Source organism: Armigeres subalbatus, chromosome 1, assembly GCF_024139115.2.
Source record: "Armigeres subalbatus isolate Guangzhou_Male chromosome 1, GZ_Asu_2, whole genome shotgun sequence".
Classification (NCBI taxonomy): Eukaryota; Metazoa; Arthropoda; class Insecta; order Diptera; family Culicidae; genus Armigeres; species Armigeres subalbatus.
Window position 1 is genome coordinate 215,575,853 of NC_085139.1, and position 22,302 is coordinate 215,598,154.

The following is a 22,302-nucleotide window of genomic DNA, read 5'->3' on the forward strand; positions in this document are numbered from 1 at the left end:
ATAGCTTTTTGATCCTCCAATTTCTCCAGTTTCAGGCGATTCTTCTTTGCTCGCGCACTGCTTGTAGACGTAGCTGATACCGTTTTGCTTCCAGCTCTACTTCTGACAGATCGGAATACATGTTGGGACTTGTGATTTGGTCGTCCTAAATATCCGGTGTTATTCCGGTGGGTCACTGGGTCAGATGCAGTAAAACTTACCACAGCTTCCTTTTTTTTGGCGATATAAAGCCTGTCCACGTTAAATTTCGGACATTTAGCTAATGTCCAATCGAGCTGTCGTCATTTAATCAGTTTTGGCGTGTTCAAAACATGTTGAAAGCAGCACATAAAGCTGACAGATTCAGCTGTCATGTAAATTGATCGTCTCAGTGGTTTGCGAAAATTTTCAAAAATCGTTCTATACGATGGGTGTCCGAAATTTAACGTGGACAGGCTTTAAGTCCAACAAAATGACGTTTATTTCGTCCTTATTTATACCATTCCGGTAGATTTGTGTATAGGGATTATATCAGAACCAAAAATCATGGTGACACCTGTTCCAGAAATGACCAACAAGAGGTTTCTTTGAAATGACCCTTTGGGAACCGGCCCCAAAATGACCAGTTGAATATTTTCGTTCTATATTAGCAACATGGGTATCAAACTTCAGCATTTTGCAAAACAAGTAGAATTATGACATTATTTTTTATTTATTCAGACTAGTGGCCTGTGCACCACGGTTCGGTCGATGACTACACGTTGTCAAATACGCAGTCTACGGAGGGTACGCAAGTCATCTTCCACCTAATCAATCCACCTTGCCTGCTGCGCATCTCGCCATCTTGTTCCCGTCGGATCGTTGTCGAGAACCATTTTCACCGGGTTACTGTTACAGTTCATGCAACTCGTGATTCATTCGCCTCCTCCACGTACCGCTCGCCATCTGCACTTCACCATAGATGGTACGCAGCACTTTTCTTTCGAAAACTCCAAGTGCGCGTTGGTCCTCTACGAGCGTCGTCCAGGTCTTGTGTCCATAGAAGACTACCGGTCTAATGAGCGTTTTGTAGATTGTCAATTTGGTACGGCAGTCCAAAGTACGTACGATTCCCAGCCACTCATTCGAAGACGCGTATTTCTCTGCTGGTACCATTTTCGGCAGTCACCAGTGAGTCCAGCAGGGATTGAACTTATCATTTCATTATCATTTAGTATTCAGCCAATAGCTCATTCCAGAGGCGGAATCCCGAAAAGTGTTGTATGGTGGACTTCTAGCGCTGATTCTCCTCTACAACTTTGTCTAAGGGTACATTGCTTTATGTCTAATATGCAGCGCGGGAAACGCTAGTATCATCTTATATACTAAATGATAATAACACTTATTATCATTTAGTATATTGAGTGATCCTAGCGTTTCACGCTGTTAATATTAGATATAGAGCAATGTACCCTTAGACAAAGTTGTAGAGGGGAATCAGCGCTAGAAGTCTGCCATACAACACTTTTCGGGATTCCGCCTCTGGAATGAGCTATTGGCTGAATACTAAATGATAATGAAATGATAAGTTCAATCCCTGAGTCCAAGTAACCAAATTTGTCTACCACCTCGATTTCGTTACCACCGATGCAAATTCGTGGTGGTTGGCTCACATTATCTTCTCTTGAACCTCTACCTATCATGTACTTCGTCTTCGACGTGTTGATGACTAGTCCGATCCGCTTGGCTTCCCTCTTCAGTCTGATGTAGGCTTCCTCCATCTTCTCAAAGTTACGTGCCATAATATTTATGTCGTCGGCGAAGCCAAATAGCTGAACGGACTTTTTGAAAATTGTACCACTCGTGTTAATCCCTGCTCTTCGTATTACCCCTTCCAAAGCGATGTTGAATAGCAGACACGAAAGACCATCACCTTGCCGTAACCCTCTGCGAGTTTTGAAGGGACTTGAGAATGCCTCTGAAATTCGAGCTACGCACATCACCCGATCCATCGATCAACCGAGTCAGTTTATCCAGAAATATGTTTTCGTCCAATAGCTGCCATAGCTGGTCCCGATCAATTGAATCATATGCGGCTTTGAAGTCGATGGATAGATGATGTGTGGGCACATAGTATTCGCGCCATTTCTGCAATACCTGATTCTGACGTACGGCGAACACCTGATCTGTGGTAGAGCGTTCACCCATAAATCCCGCTTGGTACTGCCCTACGAACTCTAGTAGTTGGTGCTAGTCGGCGGCATAAACTTTGAGAGAGTATCTTGTAGGCCGTGTTCAGCAATGTGATTGAGCAGTAGTTGCTAGAATCCAGCTTATCGCCCTTTTTGTAGATAGGACACACGACACCTTCCATCCACTTCTGCGGCAGAACCTTATCCTCCCAAATCTTGGTAATTACCCAGTGCAGCGCCCTAGCCAGTGCCTCACCACCGTGTTTAATTAGTTCACCTGGTGGTTGGTCAACCTCAGGGGCTTTGTTGTTCTTCAGCCGGCCAATCTCCTCCTGGATTTCCTGGAGATCCGGAGCCAGTAAAATGATGTCCTGCGCGCGTTCTCCCAGGTCCATAACCACACCGCCATCGTCTTCTGCCACATTGCCATTCAGGTGTTCTTCGTAGTGTTGCCGCCACCTTTGGATCACCTCACGCTTGTTCGTAATGCTACGTACACACCAGTCAAGCAGTTCGACGAACATTGACTCCACCCCCAAGAAAACGCTTCGGTTGCTGCTTTGTTGGAACGTGTGTGAAGTTGTTCGAACAACCATTTGACAGTTGGCGGCTCGGTTGGGAAAAATTAAAACGGTTTGATTTTGGTTTGAGTTGTCGGGGGTGGAGTCAAGGTTCGCCGAACATGTTTGAGCATTTGTAGTGAAGTTGCACAAACCCCCATATATTTTGTGATGGTTGGTGCTCGAGTTGATGCTTCGGTCGTTCGTGTGTGATATTGTTGGTCGAATAAATTGATTGTTCGTGTCGGTGTTGATAAAAATTGATGAATGTTTGAATAAACGGGAGGTGGAGTCAATGTTGGTCGAACTGCTTGACCGTGTGTACGTTCCATAAGAAGGTTCCTGTTTATGTCCTTACACATATCATGCTGTGACACGTGGCCCTTGCGTGAACGGTTCAACTTCTCATAGAACGTTCGTGCTTTATTAGGGCGGTACAGTTGCTCCGTCTCTTCATGGTCTCGATCTTCCTGCTGGCGTTTTTTCCTCCGGAAAATCGAGTTTTGTCTGTTCCGCGCCTGTTTATATCGTGCCTCGTGTGGTGTTGCAGCAATCTCGTTCATGCTGCGTTCTTCTCTTCCAATAACTGCTCACATTCGCCGTCATACCAGTCGTTTCTCTGATTCGGGGGCAACGTGCCAAGTGAAGCGGTGGCGGTGCTACCAATGGTGAATCGAATATCTCTCCAGCCATCTTTAAGAGACTTGGCTTGATTTTTTGTGGCCCACGGTGAGTGTGGAAAAAAATCTTCATAATCGACTCGAAAGCTTTTCTATTTGGCTCGAGAAGATCCTAATAATGTAGGTTATTACTAATTAAACCTGGGCATGCACGGAGTGGTTTGGCCAGTTTTGTGGTTAATCAGATTTTGTCAATACGAATGTTTTTTTTTCGACGAGATCTCAGCATTTTTTGTTTATTTTTCCGAGGTGGGCACCGCCGAGTTTCAGCAAACATGATTTTTGGCGAAATCTCAGTAAAAGTGACGTTTCGTTTGCAGAGATACAGTAATGCTTGGACAAGGCAAGTGAATTGAACAAGTCGCTTGAATTTAGCCAGAATTGAACTTTAGCCAGAATTGAACGTCTAAACATTTTCATTCAATTTACTTGAACGAAAAAAAAGTTGAACATGTTCATGTTCAACTTTTTTCAAGTAAATTGAAATCAACTGAGTTGTTCAACTCACTTGGCCTGTCAAAACGCAGCATAAGTATTTTGCTGAGAATCTGTAATAAAATAAATTTTCTGCCGAAGTTCAGTTCTGAAATTTGCTGAGCTATAGCGCACTATGGGGAAAAGGGTGGTCATTAATCGGAAAATTTACTATCTCAAATTTGTCTAATTTAGTATATACCCTAGATAAGAGAATCGGAAAATATTGAAGCGCTATGTTTCTCCAGTTAAAAGATATGGGCTGGGTAAGTGAAAAAAGCGGATGAAAATAAAAAATCTTTCCTTACATTGATTTTTATGTTATGAAGTAAATTTTTCTCCAAATATAAGGTTTTATATACCATTTCAAAGCTTAAAACCTTAGCTTTTCGATAGTTTGGTTTGTTTTGCACGCGAAGATTTTTATCAAATAGTTGTAGAAGATAAACTTTAATTATCACAATTCTTCGCCATAAAATGGTCCCGCAAACCTAATGTCCCCAAATGTCTCCTCATCTGTGCATAGGGGATTGAAATATAACTCTAGTATAACCTTTTAGTGAGTGATTTGCTTGCGCATATTTGCGTTTTAACGAGAACGCTGCAATCAAAGTTTTCTTGAAAATTGTGGTTTTTATTCTCTATACTGTCGTGAATCGCATATCTGTCCCATCTTTGTTGGGTTTTCTATTCATATGGGACAAATATGCGATTCACGGCAGTATACCTCGTAATGATTATAAAATGAACAACAATATTACTAGAAATATGTTGTTTGCTATTTCATGCATGCTGTATTGAAAACAAACAAAAAAAAATGCTCAAAAAAATTTTTCAGTAGTAGGTATTAATTTGTCGTAAAGCACGGCGAATATTTTGAGTTCTCATAGAAGACTTGAAAACTACGTTACGTGAAAAAGCCACCTAGTTCTGAATCTACCTGCTTACAATCGATTAAAATACTGAATGTAAAAAATAAGGCACAGGTAGCTGTCTTCATAAAGGCAATTGATGATCATCTCCAAATTACAGAGCAATAGCAGCTTTGAAGGAGAGGAATTAGCAGCATTGAAGGAAACGACCAGGTATAGACCAGAGGAAAGCTGTTAAGACCTGTATGAAGGAGCTTGAACTCTTCTTTGAAAACTAAGGGCCTTACAACTGATAGATCTCCGGAAATGACGGGAAAGAACACGGGAGTTGTGACACTTAAAAATCAATGCAATTTGTTTATTTGTTAATCGAGTGTTAATCAGCCGCAAACGTTAATTTATGGTATTTCTCTGGACATTGCACTTTTCACAAAAAAAATCTAATTGCTAAAACGATCAATATTCGTGATGTAGCGACGCTCGTTATTAAGAAAATCAACCTTACCTACGCTAGGAAACTTCACCACTACTAATTCCAAATTGTGTTGACGAAAACCGGTTTTTAAACATTTTAACAAAAAAAAAGTGCTAAAAAAAATTTGACGGGAGCAGCAGAAGAAAATAATTTTGCGACCTATCTCAAACGCGGTTCAATTTTCAAACTACCGCAGCTGTCACTTCATACCTTTTCTCTGCTATTTGGCATGGCATTCTACGATGACAACGCCAATTACCAGATTTTTGTTTCAGTGTATTGAAGATTTGCAGGCTGGCGGTAGAACTTTGACAGCTGCGGTAGAACTTTGCGGAATCCGCAAAATGGAAAATTTTGAATAGATCCGCAATAATAAGGCGTTTTTTGAGACAGATCGAATCAGCTATTTTTTTTCGTGTTTATCTACTTTGACAATTAGTGAGAGCCCGTTTGTTTGGTTATTTCGCGATGAACATTCCAATAGGTCGCTTCATCAATTCTACCTGTTTTACTTTTTGTTTACTAGGGCTTAAGTACAAAGTTTTTCATATAATTTACAATACGTGTAGTTAGATAATTCATACCATTGCCATCTAACCAGGAAATTCGGAAGAAAACATGAATAAAATGTAAAATATTACAAACATTATTTTGTGTTCGGACCTAACGAGCTAGACTTTACGCTGAGAAAGGCTGCAGGTTCGGACGGTATGGTACCCTCAAGAATCGGCCAACCAGCGGTAAAGTGGGTTTTCTCGAACACATCACTAAATAATGGATAAGTGGCACACTCCCCGAGGAATGGAAGTCCAGTATCATTATCCCCATCCCTCCAACGAGGTTGGATGCTACCGCCCGATCGCACCCACGAATGGCGGCGCAAAAGTGATTGAGCGATTAATTAACTGGCGATTGATGGCAATATGCGTTTTATTCCGATAGGCCAAATTCTAGTGTCTTTGGATATAGGACCTGGACTGCGGGCGTCCAGAAAAAAAACAATAGTTTTTGGGTATTTCCGGGAATCTTCTTCACTCCATAAAAAACTATAAAAGGTATTTCTTAATCGCTCCTTCCGAGACCAACATCGTGAAGGATGACACCGGACCGGGGTCCCCCAAGATTCAGTTATTGCTCTTTTTCGTGACAATAAAGGAAGTTTTGTGGATCTTTCGACCGGAATCTATATCTTGGTGTATGCTAACTATATTCTTCTGGTCACGGACGAATTCGAAGAAAAGCATAAGCCGCTGTTGGCAAAGTAGACATTCCTATGGAGACTTCAAAAAATTCCAATTAGGATCCAATCGTTTGTTTGTCTAAACGAGCGCTATATACAAAAAATGGAAGCAATTATCATCATAAAGTTATTTGCTAACTAAACTGCCGGCTTCAGTTATGGGTGTTTGAAGTCTGTTACAAATGTTGATATCACATGATGCGAGAAAAAAAATCATACAATCATCGGCATTGGCATCGATTAATTATATCAAATGCACTCCACTCAAACGTGTTAATTATTTGTTTACCACAAACTTCCCACCACTGACCCACATTGGCACAAGTCTTTGGCCTTCCCATTGAACGGTACCTAATTTCCCAAGAACTTCTGTTTTTCTTCTCGTCCGTTATCAGAGCACCACCAATCATCCATCCATTGACCAAAACAAACCCGTTGAATGGTTGCTGCCAGAAGCAGCCAGTCAGTCAGTGGCCCACGCGGATAAATGCCCATCGCACATGGTGCCGACGGAAAGGGGTCCGGCCAGCCGGGTTGGCTTTTCCAATCCGCTTTTCAACGGTGCGGTTCACTGTGATTCGATTGAAAAACAAAAGAGCAATTCTCCCACGACTGCCCCTTTTGCCAATGGGTGCTTCTTCACCACCGCCCCGGTTTGGATCGGATGCGAAGTGCCTTTTATTTCTGGCTGGGATGGAGGCGCTTCGCTGCCAGCTCGGACCAGCCAGCGGATGGAGGAAAGCCGCGTCGTGCGCTGTGTGATGTGCGGCAGCATTGTGGTCCGATAAACTGTGTATCAGAAAGTTAGGCGGTCGGGAGCGCGCGCGTGTTCAGCCGGCTGGCAAATGAGAACCGATCCGAACTGATTCTGTGGAATGATCGCTCATTGGGTTTGCTGGAAAATGATTTTCATCGGTAGACCGGTCGAAGATATAAATGTACAACAACAATAAAACAACTCTTTTGTGAGCAATTGAGTAACACAGAACTTGAAACTTAATACAATTTTAAAAGCGTTTAGAAAACTTTAAAGAAAAAAACCACTTGAAAATTAAATGTAGAACGTAATAAAACTATCGTAGACATAAATAGTTAAAACAATACAAAATTTAATGGACCACTTTAGTTATCTGGTCAACTTGTGATTTCGTAGTGTGCAATATTGTTTTTCTCTCAATTTATTTTCACATTCTAGCTGATCGAAGAAAACTTATTTTATCAGGCACTTACCGTGATTTTCTCAGAAAAGCTAGTTTTAATAGGAAACGATTATAAATTCTAAGCGCGCCATCCTAACACCCCTAACACATAGCCAGTGGATGATGGATTGAGCATCGCAACTGTTGGGCTGTGGATTATCAGCAACAATTACCGTCCGTTTGGCATCAGTGAAAACGTTTGGCTTCCGAGAGGTCGGAGCGGCGTGTACCCTTTCTCCTGTTGCAGTCCGATGCTGACTTGCCGTGTGATGGTTCCCAATTAAGCAACTTATCAACTCGGCTCGGAGAGGTACACTCGATTGGATCCAGTGTGAAAGGGTTAACTGAGTCTTCTCTTTCCGATGTGGCATGATGATGGACTATTAGACTTGTTGCTGGGTTTGATTTTTCTCATTAGCAATAATTGTAAGCGAGAGTTCTTCGTTGTTATGAGTTTTGTGAGTATATGTAGACCTAATCGATGTAGAGTATCGATTCAGTCATAAACAGACAACAATGATTATTTAAAATGCTTATTTTTGATTCCTTGAATTTGCGTCATATGTTTTATGGATTGACATGTTTTTCTTTTTCTTTCTCATTTTAGGACCATCAGTAAACACTATGGATTGTATTTAGGAGAACCAACGCTATCATAAATTATATCAGGTAAAAATCATGAAAATAACACAAACAAGCAAAATATTTTTTTATTGAGGAAAGTTGTGGAAGTTTATTTTTGTTGACACGTGTGCTCGCTGGTGAAAAAATTCACAAAAATAAGAAACAAACCAAATTCCTTTTCATTGCTTTGTTTTTGGTGGGATGGAAATAGGCGATGGAATGAAGTGCCGAACCGTTCTCCTATATCTTTAAACGTTTAATGTAAATTAAAGCTTAACATTTCCAGATGACATCAACGCGACGAACACCAAATCTCTTGTTTACAGTGGTCTTGACTCGCCGAATCCTCTCTGGTTCAGCAAAATTAGCTACCCCAGTTCAAGCTTGCTGGACTGCTTCAAAGCGTTCAGGATAGCCACCAAAAAGTGGTTCAGGGTGAATTCTTCCGCCTCGTAGGTCTGTTGCGATACGTTGGTCAGGAGATGGGAGTCAACGATGTCCTACTTCTCAACGATTGCCGTGTGCCGAATCTTGTCCGTCAACCGCCTTCCATCGTACAACGCTGCCTTCTTGACGGCACGTATCGAGCGCTTCTACATGATGCGTGACAACGTCCATCTCGTCCTTGTGTTCGTCAGCTGATCTACACAATTAACTCTGATGCCTTGTACAGTCTCTACCATTCACTTGTTAGCTCCTCGCAGATTCGTCACGTTGACCGGAAATTGTTGAACGAATGGCAAGAGCTCCTCTAGCTCGACACGCCCTCCCATCCAAGTCAATTCATTCTCGACGACCAACGGCGTCAGTTTGTCTCCCAGCCGTACAGAAACTGCGGGTCTCGTACGGATTACTTGGATTTAGCTCTGGATCCCACTCCGTCATCAAGTCTACAACGTTCAGCCTCGTCGGTACGCATTAGTGGTCTGCTAGTCTCGTCATGCTCAGGATCTCTCCGGTACAGAAACCAAAAAAAACTGTTTGTAGCGACGGTGATCGGATCGAATCCACGATAGTGCCACCTCTGCATCTATACAAGATACCACTTACTGACAGATGGGTTGCGGTTTTGGGCGTCGAATGCGACATCCGTGCATACAGTACCACCACTTCATCATACCACTGGAACGCTGTCTAGGATAAGCATTTTTCCACTACGCCTAGCACACGTTCGTATTCTACAGCTGTATCTTTGCGAAAGCGTAGGAACGTATTGACGTTAGACTCCCAGTTCCTGATTCGAAAACGCAATCGAACATATCTCACTTCGCTGGCTCTCTGGATCGTTTCTTCATTTAGCAGTGCGAGCACGTGGATCCGAAAGTCCCTTTGTTCATTACGTATATCTGCTGAGTCTCGTCGCTACCCGGCCTAAACAGGAATATCTGCACCTGCTTGTGCATCTATCTGATGCGGATTTGGTTGTGCATTACCTGGAACGTGCATCCGAAGAGGACCGTGCGTTCTCGAAAATGGCGATTCCAAGTGGAATCTCCCGATTGGGAGTGGAATCTTTCGGAGCCGACTGGAATCTATCGATTCCGAGTAGAATCTTCCCAGTCCAAGTGGAAATTCTTTTGATTCCGAGTGGAATCTCTTACGATGCCAAGAGGAATCTTCAAATTTGAAGTGGAATCTCTTCTGATTCCTAGTTTAATTATTCAATTCCATCTGGATTCTCCCGATTCCGTGTGGAATCATTTCCGTTTTCGAATGGAACCGCTTCCGATTCTGGGTGGAGTCTCCCTAGTAAAATCTATTCCAATTCTGAGTGGAATTATTTCCTATTCCGAGTGGAATCATTTTCGATTCTAAGGGGAATCATTTCCCATTCCGAGATTTCTTTCTTCGTTTCCGAGTGGAATCCCTTCCAATTTCATGTGAAGTCATCCGAATCATCGGAAGATTTCAATCGGAATCGAAAGAGATGTCACTCGAAATCACTGGCGGCGGCAGAGTTCTGGAAATGATGGGGCACCAGAAAGACCTCCGAAAATTTTCAAGAATGATTCTAGTAACTCTTATTTCAGGAATTATTTCGAATATCATTGGAAATTCCATTCCTTCGGAATTCCTCCAGCAATTCCTCTGGAATTTTCTTCATGAATTCTTTCTACAATTCCAGGACCAAATATAAATAATTTGTGTAGGGATTTTTGAACGAATTCCAAACGAAATGTTCAAAAGAACTGCGGAAATAATTTGCAACATTCTCTGAAAAATCTTACGAAATTTCCTCCAGAGATTTTTCCAGCAAATCCTCCGGAAATACTTCATTTCATTTTCATGATGTACTGGGCCACAAGCATGAATTTTTAGTTGATGAATCCAACAGCTTTTCCACGCAATCCAACACCATCAACACGCACGAGGGTCATTGCTACCCGTTGATAGTGCTGGTCCGCGTAGGAGCGCCACCAGACTCCCCAAGTCGACTCCAGAGTTGCCACTGAATTCAACTGTGCCGTGTTCAAACGAATGTTGCCTTAATTGACTCCCTTATCTCGGGCACAGATTCATTCCAAAGGACGCTCAATATAAGTTCCCCCGGGAAGCCAAGCACCAGAGACTGAGGAAAATCAGATAATGCAACATCAGGCTAAGCATATGCGGTATTTCGAAAAATTTCGTTTTGGAGCATTCGAAACGAAATTTCGCGGAATTCCGCGGAATTTGAGTATGGCGAAATCTGATTTTCTGATTTCGTTTCGTATCGTTAAATTACAAAAATATTGACAAAAAAATCATACTTTTAACGAAATTAAACGGAATTTCGAAATGAGTTTTTAATAATTACAATTTTTATTTCATGAAAAATTCGGCTGCGCCGCTGAATAAAGCCTTTCCAACTCTATTCCAAATTTTATACATATAAATTGCTTCACTAAATCTCACTACGTAATACATTTACAACATACATACATCAGTAAAAATTTAGAAAAAGTCGAGTTTTGTACTGCAATCAGCAGCTTTTATATTGCTTAGATCTGTTGGAATGACCATTTTGGAAATTTTTACATATTCAATAAATCTTCATGAATTTGGTCGAAAATTTGCTTGGAAACTTTCTTTAAGATGTTAATTGAAATGGAGGATGGCACTTTGAATCTGTAATACTTTTCAGAATGGTGAACAGTTTTAATCAATATGAAATCTGTTGATTGCAGTTAAAAAATTGGCTTTATAAATTTTTACTGAGGCCTGCTGAAAATTTTAAGCTATGAATAGGAAAATGTAATAAGAATCTATCCCAGTGTGCGCTGCGTTAGATTGAGTGGAACCGGCTTGTTTACATTCTAGTTTGAATTTTTGATCATCAAAATTATCTCAATATTTATTCAACACACCCTCATTTTCCATTGGCAATGGGTTTTTCTAACGCTTATTTTTCTACTCTGACCAATCCTGTGTGATTTCGATCGAAATTAACGATTCCGGGAGTTCATAACCTTTGGTCCGGATTGACACTTTTTTCACATTTTTATTGAATAACCATATTGTTGTGGATTACAAAGAAAAAATAATTTATCTTCAATTTCCATAATTTCTGATCTCCCAAAAATTGTATTTTGATCAGAAAATGGGAAAATGTTCGAATATTTTTACACCCATCACGTTTTTCATAGTTTTCAATATGACTACCAGATGTCGAAGCGAACGCTAATTTTCAAATGAATTTGCCTATATTTTTACGTTGTTTTTGGTGAGGGGCATACTTTTGAAAATGGTGAGCAGGTCCAAAACTGTCTATTACTGCTGTCCTTTTGTAAAATTCAGCTAGATTCTTCCTATGGCATTTGGGCAACAATATTTGACTTAAAAATAATAAACAAAGTTAATTTTCCCGCGGATTTTTTTATTCGTTTTTTTTTTTTGCATTATGTGGATGCGAATTATGGATCCGGATCATTATTAGGTTTTATAATTTTAAACAAAACAACACACACAAAAAAGCGTTCATGAATTCGTGAACTAACGAGTTCACGGTGTATTTTTTCGTGAACAAAAGTCACGGATTCGGGAATACAGTCACGTTTTCTGGAACGTTCTGGAAAACGTGACGGGTGTTCCCGAATCCATGAATTAAATCACGGTGTATTTTTGCTGGTTCACGAATTCGGGAACGCATTTTTTTTGCGTGAATCTTACTACACGTGAAAAATTATGAACATTATTATATCGGAGTTTTTAATTGGGATCGCGAATCAAGTGAAAATACTGATAAGTATATGTTTGTAATTACTACCGACATTGTGTTTGTGATCAAAACTGACATTGTGTTTTTTAGTTAAAACTCAAGTGTTGAATACGTAACGGAATAATGTAGTGTTATTAAAAATACTTAGTATACGAGAAAGACAAAACTGTGAATTATAAAAAATTGCATTAAAATGTTTGATTAACATCAAAATACTGATCCAACATCACATCTTCAAGAGCTCCTCACAAGCCACACATATCGATGTCGAGGCTTATGTTCAATCACTATTCACTAAACGCACATCTCTATAGAATAAATCTGGTCGATAGAAACCTATGTAGGTGTGGAGCCGGTTACGATGACATCGATCACGTAGTTTGGTATTGCACGGAAAATGACGCGTCAAGATTACAACTATTGGATACCCTTGTGGCCCGAGGTAAACAACCCTACAGGGAAGTAAGAGGTGTTTTGGGGGATCACGATGTGGTTTATATGCAGGCCATCTATGCCTTTCTTTGCTAATCTGACATTAAAGTCTAATACCCCTATTTTTTTTCTCCCTCAGTTTTTTTTTCTTGTCTTTGTCTTATTGTTCCGTGTACCACGAAGCTATGGCCATCTGGAAGATGCTCCCTGATGAATTGAATCATACGAACCATAATTCGAGCATGACGCTACGCCACACCAGTCACGACGTCAATAACCCGGATGAGCAGCTGAAATAACCTAAACCTAAATCCCTACCCCGTCCCCGTCCAACTAACTGTTAATGATAAGATGATATACACATTGTAAATATATCATACTTAAGAATTGCGGCTCCGCAAAGTGTCACACACGACTGAGCCTTCCAAATAAATGAAATGGTAAAAAAGCTACACATATCATTCAGGCACTTTAGAACATCCATGTAGTAACTTGTTCACACTTGAAATCTGCCTCGACCAAGTTGGCAGAACGCGCCCTTACCCTTTCTGAACCAAAGGGCAGGGCAGAAAATCGTCCGGAAATACTTCAGACATAATCAAGAAATCTCGGGTACTTATTCAAAAGGACGTATGTGATTTTGTAAACAAAGATTCAAACGTCGATTTGTCCGATCTGAGAGCCCTCCCACGCCAACCATCACCATAGACAGATAGAGGGAGACTTCGGTTACCTGTTGGTGATGTTGGTTTGCGTGGGAGTACCATCAGATTGGACAAATCGTCGTTTGAATCTTTGTTTACAAAATCACATACGTCCTTTTGAAAAAGTACCCGAGAAATGTCTTTTGAAATTCCTTAAGACATTCCTTTGAAAATCCACAGAATTCATTTTTTTTCGATTTTTTAAAGAAATTCCTCCAGGAACTCCTTCAAAATTCGAAAATCCTGTAGGAATTCTCCGGAAATTTTGTTGAAAGATTTTTTCCGGAATTTATTTACAATGCCAATAATGTATAATGCATTTTCCAAAATATCTCTTGAAGTAATTTTCTAATGATCCATTAAAAAAAATCAGGAGTGATTCTCAAAAAAAAACCCAGATTAATCCACCTAGCGGTGATGGTGCCTTTCTCGTTCGTTTGGAAAAGTCTCAAATAACACCAATATGTGGATTGGTCTTATTTTTCATATTTGTTTATATGCATAAAAAAAAATCTCGCCAAACGCAATTTGTTGCAAACAAATCGGATGAGCATAAGAGCAAAAAATGGCATTTTATTTTTAGTTTTAAAATTAGTATTTTCGCCATAACTTTTGACCCAATTGTACGATCCGGCCAAGTTTCTATAGGAAACAATGGGACAAGATTCTGCGTCGAATGCAATCTGTTGCGAGCGACCTGAGAAGCACACATATTGCACATCAATCACAGTAACTTATATATGACCGGATTCAGTCACAATGTGGTTACTGCAAGCAGATTTGTTGAACTTGTGTTTCTTGGGGAATAGATGAAGTCTAAGTGCTAAAAAAGTGAGCTAGACTTTTGACGTAGAACTACGTCTGTCTTTTCTATATTGGGGTACACTTTACGATTGCAAAAAATTCAAAAACGTCACGAAAATATGATAGACTTTTATTGTTAATATCTCAGCCGTTTCTGGCTGGATTTTTAATTTTCTTGGACCATTCGATCAAGGAAGAGTCAACGCTTCATACCCGATGTACACTAAAGTCGTTTTTTACGCGGTTTTTTTACACGAATCGCTTTTTATGTGATTTTTTTTTCACTTGGATTTAGGGATTTCCGCGGTTCGCTTAGACATATTTTGGGATTTATCCCTTTTCTTACGTTATTTTAATTTACGCGGCCCATATCCTCCACGTAAAAACCGACTCCGACAGTTTAGCAATCGGTTTCGGTGAATCAGTCAATCTCGTAAGTGCATCGCAAGCTTCTTCTTCCATAGCACTACATTCCAACTTGAACTTGGCCTGCTTTTCAACTTAGTAATCTTTAAGCATTTATTTGATTATTAACTGAAAGTTTTCTATGTCCGTCATTGCATTAGAATGTATCTTTTGTGACAATACAATAGATACACTGATTCCTATGTGTCTGCCGGAGTATACGCAAAGTTCGACGCAACTCACGTGAAGAAATAATAATTTATTATCAATAAACTGTCAAACTTCTTTGTCGTGTCTACTCTGACTTCCTCCATAGGATGACCACCGAACGCCGTTGACAGCCCAGGTTTCGCACGATGGGCTTTTCTGTAATCAGCCACCGGGGGTTAGACTGATCTAGTGGTTGGTGCTTAATCTCTCTTCCAGTTTGCGGTGGGAAAAGTAAGTGAGTTATCATCGGTGATAACATGTTCAAATTTTGGAATCAATTGATAATAAACACTCAGTTATCATTTTAATAAAAACCTGACTAATGCCAATTTCATGTCAACTATGACGTTCGATTGGATGTTTGGCATTGCGTGTTTTGATGTTATGTAGGAAAATAAGTTCAAAAGTAGCATTTACCATTGCTTCGAGATACAATTATTGAACGATTCTTTTTCTAGCGAGTTTTTATCAATTTATAATTTAGATAAGTGGGGTCCTCCTTAGCCGTGCGGTAAGACGCGCGGCTACAAAGCAAGACTATGCTGAGGGTGACTGGGTTCGATTCCCGGTGTCGGACTATGTAATTTTCGGATTGGAAATTGTCTCGACTTTCCTGGGCATTGAAGAATCATCGTGTTACCCTCATGATATACGAATGCAAAAATGGTAACTTGGCTTAGAAACCTCGCAGTTAATAACTGTGGAAGTGCTTAATACAGACTAAGCTGCGAGGCGGTTCTGTCCCAGTGTGGGGATGTAATGCCAATATGAAGAAGAAAAAGAAGAGGAATTTGGATAAGTGATGGCTTGGGAGTGTTGTTCAGCCTCGATTATTTGAAAATATTGTTTTTACATTACCAGGGTTCGTAATGTTCCCTCAATCTTAGCAGCACAGGATAACCAACGAAAACAGATTCACCCTGGGCTTTAAAAAGGCTTGCATTGGTCTCATCGATCAGAAAAGTCGAAAACCTGTCCATTGCATACAGCTACGTAGTTCAACGTCACCTTTGCGTACAACCCGATTGGGCTGCACCGTTGAGTTTTTTGAACTCTTTTTCACAATACATAGTAATTTGACCACAACATCTAAGCCCATAGTCCGATCTGGCCAATTTTCAATAAGAAAATATGAGACATTCTGCGTCGAATGCAATTTAATGCGATTGATAATCGGTTTAGGAAAAGTGCCTGAAAAATGAGTGCGAGTATTTTTCCGATTTTTCCATAAAAAAGGTATAATTTTGGCCAATTTGGCGATATGGCCAATTTTTAATAGGAAACAACGGGACAGGATTCTACGTCGAATGCAACTTGTTGTGAGCAAATCGGTTGAGGATAAGTGCCCGAAAAATGAGTGACATTTTTTACGCGATTTTTTTGTATGAATTTGTATTTTGGCCATAACTTTTGATCCCATAGTCCGACCTGGCCAATTTCGAATAGGAAACAATGGGACAAGATTCTGTGTCGAATGCAACTTGTTGCGAGCAAATCGGTTGAGGATAAGTGCCCGAAAAATGAGTGACATTTTTTGAGTAGTTTTGCGCACACACACACACACACACACACACACACACACACACACACACACACACACACACACACACACACACACACACACACACACACACACACACAAGCCCAAGAGGAGTGCCAACTGGCACATCAGGATTCATACCAGTAAGATCCTGATTATGGTATACTGGTCACAGCAAACGACATTGGACGATTCTCGGTTTATGGATAGGACTAGGCGTATATGGGCTGACAGTCGAGCTATTCTGTTTCCTGAGTAAAAAAGAGTGACATCTTCTTGAAATGGCAAGCAGGCTAATGGTTCGTCTGCCTCCGTCCCGATAAACAACCTGGCAGGCCTCCGGTAACGCTCAAAACCTGTCACCTATACCGGTGGGTAGTAGGTTCAGATGCACCATTCCTGATTTACACCGATCCGGCTCTGAACACGGTGTTATAAGACACCGGAGTCAACCCTTGCATTGACCTCACTGTTCACAAAGGCACCCATGGGATCACAAGAGGCGACTATCTACAACAGGTAGAGATAACGGCCCGGAGGGGGGGGACCCTTCTAACATGGAAACAAATTCTTCAAAAAACGAAGGAGCAGGCGGGGCGAATGTTTTCGCAAAGAGTGGAAAGCTGCAGCGATCTCCAGTGATGTCGCAGGCAGCAGTAGCGAGGGCCAAGACTGCTGAGAACCAGGCAGGCCAACAGGAGCTAGGATCCGGGAATAGGGTGTCCACCCAAAAATCGGAAAGTAGTGCTACTCAGGAGGAGCGACCATTCGTGGGGTCCAACCTGATGGAGGTGCGGAAGCGAGTAAACGTGCTTTATGACTTCGTGAAGGACAAGCACAATGTTCACACGAAGATCTAGCTTCTAGTGACAAGCATTAAGTCCGCCGTAAAAGCAGCCGAACACGAACAGATCGCGCTGAAAAAGAAAGCCGAAGCAGCTGAAAAGGTGCTGAAAGATGCGGCGGAGCATACAGCAGTTGAGACACAGCAGGCACCCAAAAGTCCCTGAACCACTCGCACGGAAAAACGAGGAAGGGATTCGCCTGGAGAGCAGGAAGGCACGAAAAGCAACGGAACGTGCAAGACATTGCCAGCGTTCTGAAGGAACGTGTCAAGGATGGTGAGTGGCAGACCGTGGAAAACCAGCGGGAGAAGAGGAAGCAGCAGAAGGAGAATGTGGAAAGAGGAAGGAACAGAAGCAACAAGAAAAACGTCGTTCTCCTCGGGAGAGAGTTACAGGTGATGCCCTGATCGTAGAAGCGAGCGATAAAACGTCTTACGCAGCGATCCTGAAGAAGGTGAGAGAGGACCCGGAGCTAAAAGACTTGGGTGAGAAAGTGGTGAGAACTAGGCGTACCCAGAAAGGGGAGTTGCTGTTCGAGCTGAAGAAGGATCCCACGATCAAGAGCTCGGCCTTCCGGGAGCTCATTGCCAATTCATTGGGCAGTGACGGTAACGTAAGAGCTCTAACGCAGGAAGCAGTGGTCGAGTGCAGAGACCTGGACGAGATCACGACGGAAGACGAACTGAGGGATGCACTGGTCTCACAATGCAAGCTGGGGGAAGTGCAAATGACGGTTCGACTGAGGAGAGCGTACGGTGGCACACAAGTAGCAGCGATACGACTACCAGCAGAGGCTGCCAACCAAATGGTGGAGGCGGGCAAGGTAAAAGTAGGATGGTCGGTGTGCCCGTTGAGATTCGCCCCACGAGTCACCAAGCAGATGGAGCGATGCTTCAAATGCATGGCGTTTGGCCACCAGGCGCGAAACTGCAAAGGCCCGGATAGATCCGGTCTATGTAGGAAATGTGGTGAAGAAGGACACGTTGCTAGGGACTGCACGAAGCAACCAACCAACCAATGCCTGCTCTGCAAACCGGAGGACGGAAACGACCATACGACGGGTGGCTTCCAATGCCCTGCATACAAGAAGGCGATGGCGGGCCGGGATTAATGGAGATCATCCAGTTGAATCTCAATCATTGCGACACCGCACAGCAACTGTTGTGGCAGTCGACAACAGAAGCAATGTGTGACGTGGCAATTATTGCTGAACCGTATCGGATCCCTCCTGACAACGGCAACTGGGTGGCGGATTCATCGGGGATTGCAGCTATCCAAGTGATGGGCAAATTCCCTATTCAAGAGGTGGTAGACAGCTCAAGCGAAGGTTTCGTTATCTCCAAAATCAACGGGATCTTCGTGTGTAGCTGCTACGCACCCCCAAGATGGACTTTGGAGCAGTATAACCGGATGCTGAACTCACTCACGGAGATTCTGATCGGCCGAAAACCGGTAATCATAGGAGGCGACTTCAACGCTTGGGCAGTGGAGTGGGGAAGCAGGCTGACTAACCCCAGAGGTTACAGTTTGCTGGAGTCGTTGGCAAAGCTGGACGCCAGGCTGTGCAACGAAGGTACCGTTAGTACATTTCGCAGAGATGGCAGGGAGTCCATCATCGACGTCACGTTCTGCAGTCCGTCGCTGGTGAGGAACATGAACTGGAGAGTTAGTGAGGACTATACACATAGTGATCATCAGGCGATCCGGTATTGTGTTGGAACACGAATGCAGACGGTACGGCGAGAGATTAGGAATAGCGGGCGAAAATGGAAGGCGAAGGACTTCGACAAAGATCTTTTTACCGAAGCGCCCCGAGCGGACAGCGGCGCTACAAATCTCGATGCAGACGAGCTGACAGAAACTCTTGCGAGGGCATGCGATGCGACGATGCCAAGGAGACTGGAGCCAAGGAAAAGCCGGCGGCTAAATTACTGGTGGAACGATACTCTTGCTAGCCTTCGTGTTGCGTGTCTCAGAGCCAGAAGACACTTTCAGAGAGCAAGGTCTGAAACAGTCAGAGAGGAGCGTAAGATAATCTTCCGTGAAGCTAGATCGGCCTTCAAACGGGAGATTAAAGTCAGCCAATCCAACTGCTTCAAGGAGTTGTGCCGAGAAGCTGACGCTGATCCTTGGGGCAACGCTTATCGGGTCGTAACAGCGAGGATCAGGGGTCCAGCGACGCCAGCGGAAATGTGTCCGGACAAGCTGAAGATCATCGTTGATGGTCTCTTCCCGCAGCATGATTCTACGATGTGGCCATCAACACCGTACGTAGATGAAGACGGAGTAACCATTGCAGGTATGCAAGTCTCCAACGACGAGCTGTCATCAGTGGCGAAAGGTCTGAAGATGAAGAAAGCTCCGGGTCCGGATGGAATTCCAAACGTGGCTCTAAAAACTGCGATACTGGCGTTTCCAGATTTGTTTAGGATGGTGCTGCAGAAATGCCTAGCAGATGGTAACTTTCCGGATAGGTGGAAGATCCAGAAACTAGTGCTGCTGCCGAAACCAGGGAAACCGCCGGGAATCCAGCATCGTATAGGCCCATATGCCTGCTGGATACACTGGGGAAAGCTTCTGGAAAGCGATTATCCTTAATCGGCTGACGCAGTTCACTGAAGGCGAGACCGGCTTTTCGGAAATGGAGTTCGGATTCCGCAACGCCAGATCGGCGGAGGTCGCATTCAGGGCGGCCATTGAAGGGTCGGAGAAGGCGGCCAAGAAGAGGAGGCGCGGCAATCGATTCAGCGCGGTAGTAACGATTGACGTCAAAAACGCTTTTAACAGTGCCAGCTGGAGGCTATCGCCGCAGCGCTGCACGGTATGCGGGTTCCTGACTACTTGTGTAGAATCATTGAAAGTTACTTCCAGAACCGGATCCTGGTTTACGAAAACGAATTCGGGGCAGAAGTCGATTAGGGTTACCGCAGGTGTTCCGCAAGGTTCCATTCTAGGCCCGACGCTGTGGAACATTATGTATAACGGAGTTCTAAAACTGAAGTTGCCCAAAGGCGTGAAGATTTTCGGATTCGCGGATGATGTCGTTCTAACGATAACCGGAGAGTCGCTGGAAGAGGTAGAAATGCTGGTGGCGGAGACGACCGACGCAGTTGAAAACTGGATGAATGGAGTCAAACTGCAGCTTGCTCACCACAAAACAGAAGTGATGCTGGTTAGCAACTGCCGCGAGATCCAGCGGATCCAGCTTACCATAGGAGGGCACAACATACCGTCCGTGCGGGCTTTGAGGCATCTAGGAGTGATGATCGACGACCGGTTGAATTTCAACACCCATGTAGACTATTCCTGTGAAAGGCATCTAAAATGGTCAGTGCGTTTGCAAGGATCATGCCGAACGTGGGTGGTCCTAAAAGCAGCAGTAGGCGTCTTCTGGCAGCAGTAGCATCCTCGATACTGAGGTACGGAGCTCCAGCCTGGGGAGCTGCGCTCAAGACGAAACGTAACCGCAGAAAGTTGAACAGCGTGTTTCGCCTAATGGCCGTTCGAGTCGCGAGTGCGTACCGAACCATTTCCTCGGAGGCAGTTTGCGTTATCGCAGGGATGATTCCAGTCTGCATAACCCTAGCAGAGGACATCGAGTGCTACCAACGGAGGGATACCAGAAATGTGAGGAAGGCGGTAAGACTGGTGGGACAGGTGGTGGGACAATGCGGATAATGGAAGGTGGACCCATCGGCTCATCCCCAATGTGTCGACGTGGGTGAACAGGGAGCATGGTGAGGTGAACTTTTACCTCACACAGTTCCTGTCCGGACACGGTTGTTTCCGCCAATATTTGCACCGGTGTGGCCATGCATCATCGCCATTCTGCCCGGCGTGTATCAACGTAGAGGAGACTCCAGAGCACGTGATATTCGACTGCCCGAGGTTTGCGGAGGCACGTAGGAGAATGCCTGCCATAAGGGCGGACAACATCGCAGAGCGAATGTGTCGCGATGAAGGTACGTGGCATGCGGTAACCAGAGTTGTGACACAAATAATGTCAGAGCTGCAGCGTCGATGGAGAAGGACCAGCAAGCAAGGGTCGGCTCGGAGGAAAATCCTGCATAGTGAGCAGTGTTTGGCCTCGGGTCGTCGGGGCGCCGGTGAACCGGAAGTCTTCTGCCAACCGGAATCGTCGGACCGACTTCGGCACTCGATCAGTCAACCTGCTGAAGAAAGAAGAAAGAAGAAGGAAGTGCTTCGGGTATGTAGGGCACCGCCAGTGCGGGCGTCGGCCACCACCGAGACCGTCGGACCACCCCTGCACCCCGCAGACGCGGTCGGCGCAATTCGCGAATGCGGCCCCGGCGATAGCCTCCGGTAGTCGGGGCACCATCAGTGCGGAAGTTTCCTTCACCGGAACTGGTGGACCACCCTCGATCAGGAGGATTCGAGTGAGGAAGTTTGCGGCACGACCGCCGAGGGATCGAGACAACGTAGCAGTGGATCTCAGCCAGCCAGTCGGCGAACTAGCCTAAGCTAGGGGCCGGAATTTTAGAAGAAGTGCATGAGCACAGCCCCCGAAGTAGTCGCAGCATCCCGTGGTCCTGGGGGATCGAGGCAAGGAAGATAAGGGACCCGGTTTATCCGGGAGGCACATTTTTAGCAGGTCGGGAGGAGCCCATCCCTGTTCGCCTTCGAGCATAGTGTGGATGCTCGAGGTGTCTGTCGCGCAGATTTTTGATGGCCTTTAACCCTTGTAAAAAAAAAAAACACACACACACACACACACACAGACATCACCTCAATTCGTCGAACTGAGTCGATTGGTATATAACACTATGGGTCTCCGGGCCTTCTATAAAAAGTTTGTTTTTGGAGCGATCATATAGCCTTTACCGTATACATAGTATACGAGAAAGGCAAAAAGGTCTTGAATAACTTCTC

At 43.6% G+C, this 22,302-nt stretch overlaps 1 protein-coding gene across 4 annotated transcripts in view; it reads left to right on the forward strand.

Moving 5' to 3' along the window:
- Nucleotides 1–22,302, forward strand: part of LOC134205763 (uncharacterized) — a 474,885-nt gene that overhangs the window by 72,871 nt on the left and 379,712 nt on the right. For all 4 annotated transcript variants that reach the window (XM_062681331.1, XM_062681332.1, XM_062681333.1 and 1 more), the window contains exon 3: nt 8,258–8,319. The gene's annotated coding sequence lies outside the window, so the exon portion shown is untranslated. The remainder of the gene's footprint in view (nt 1–8,257; nt 8,320–22,302) is intronic.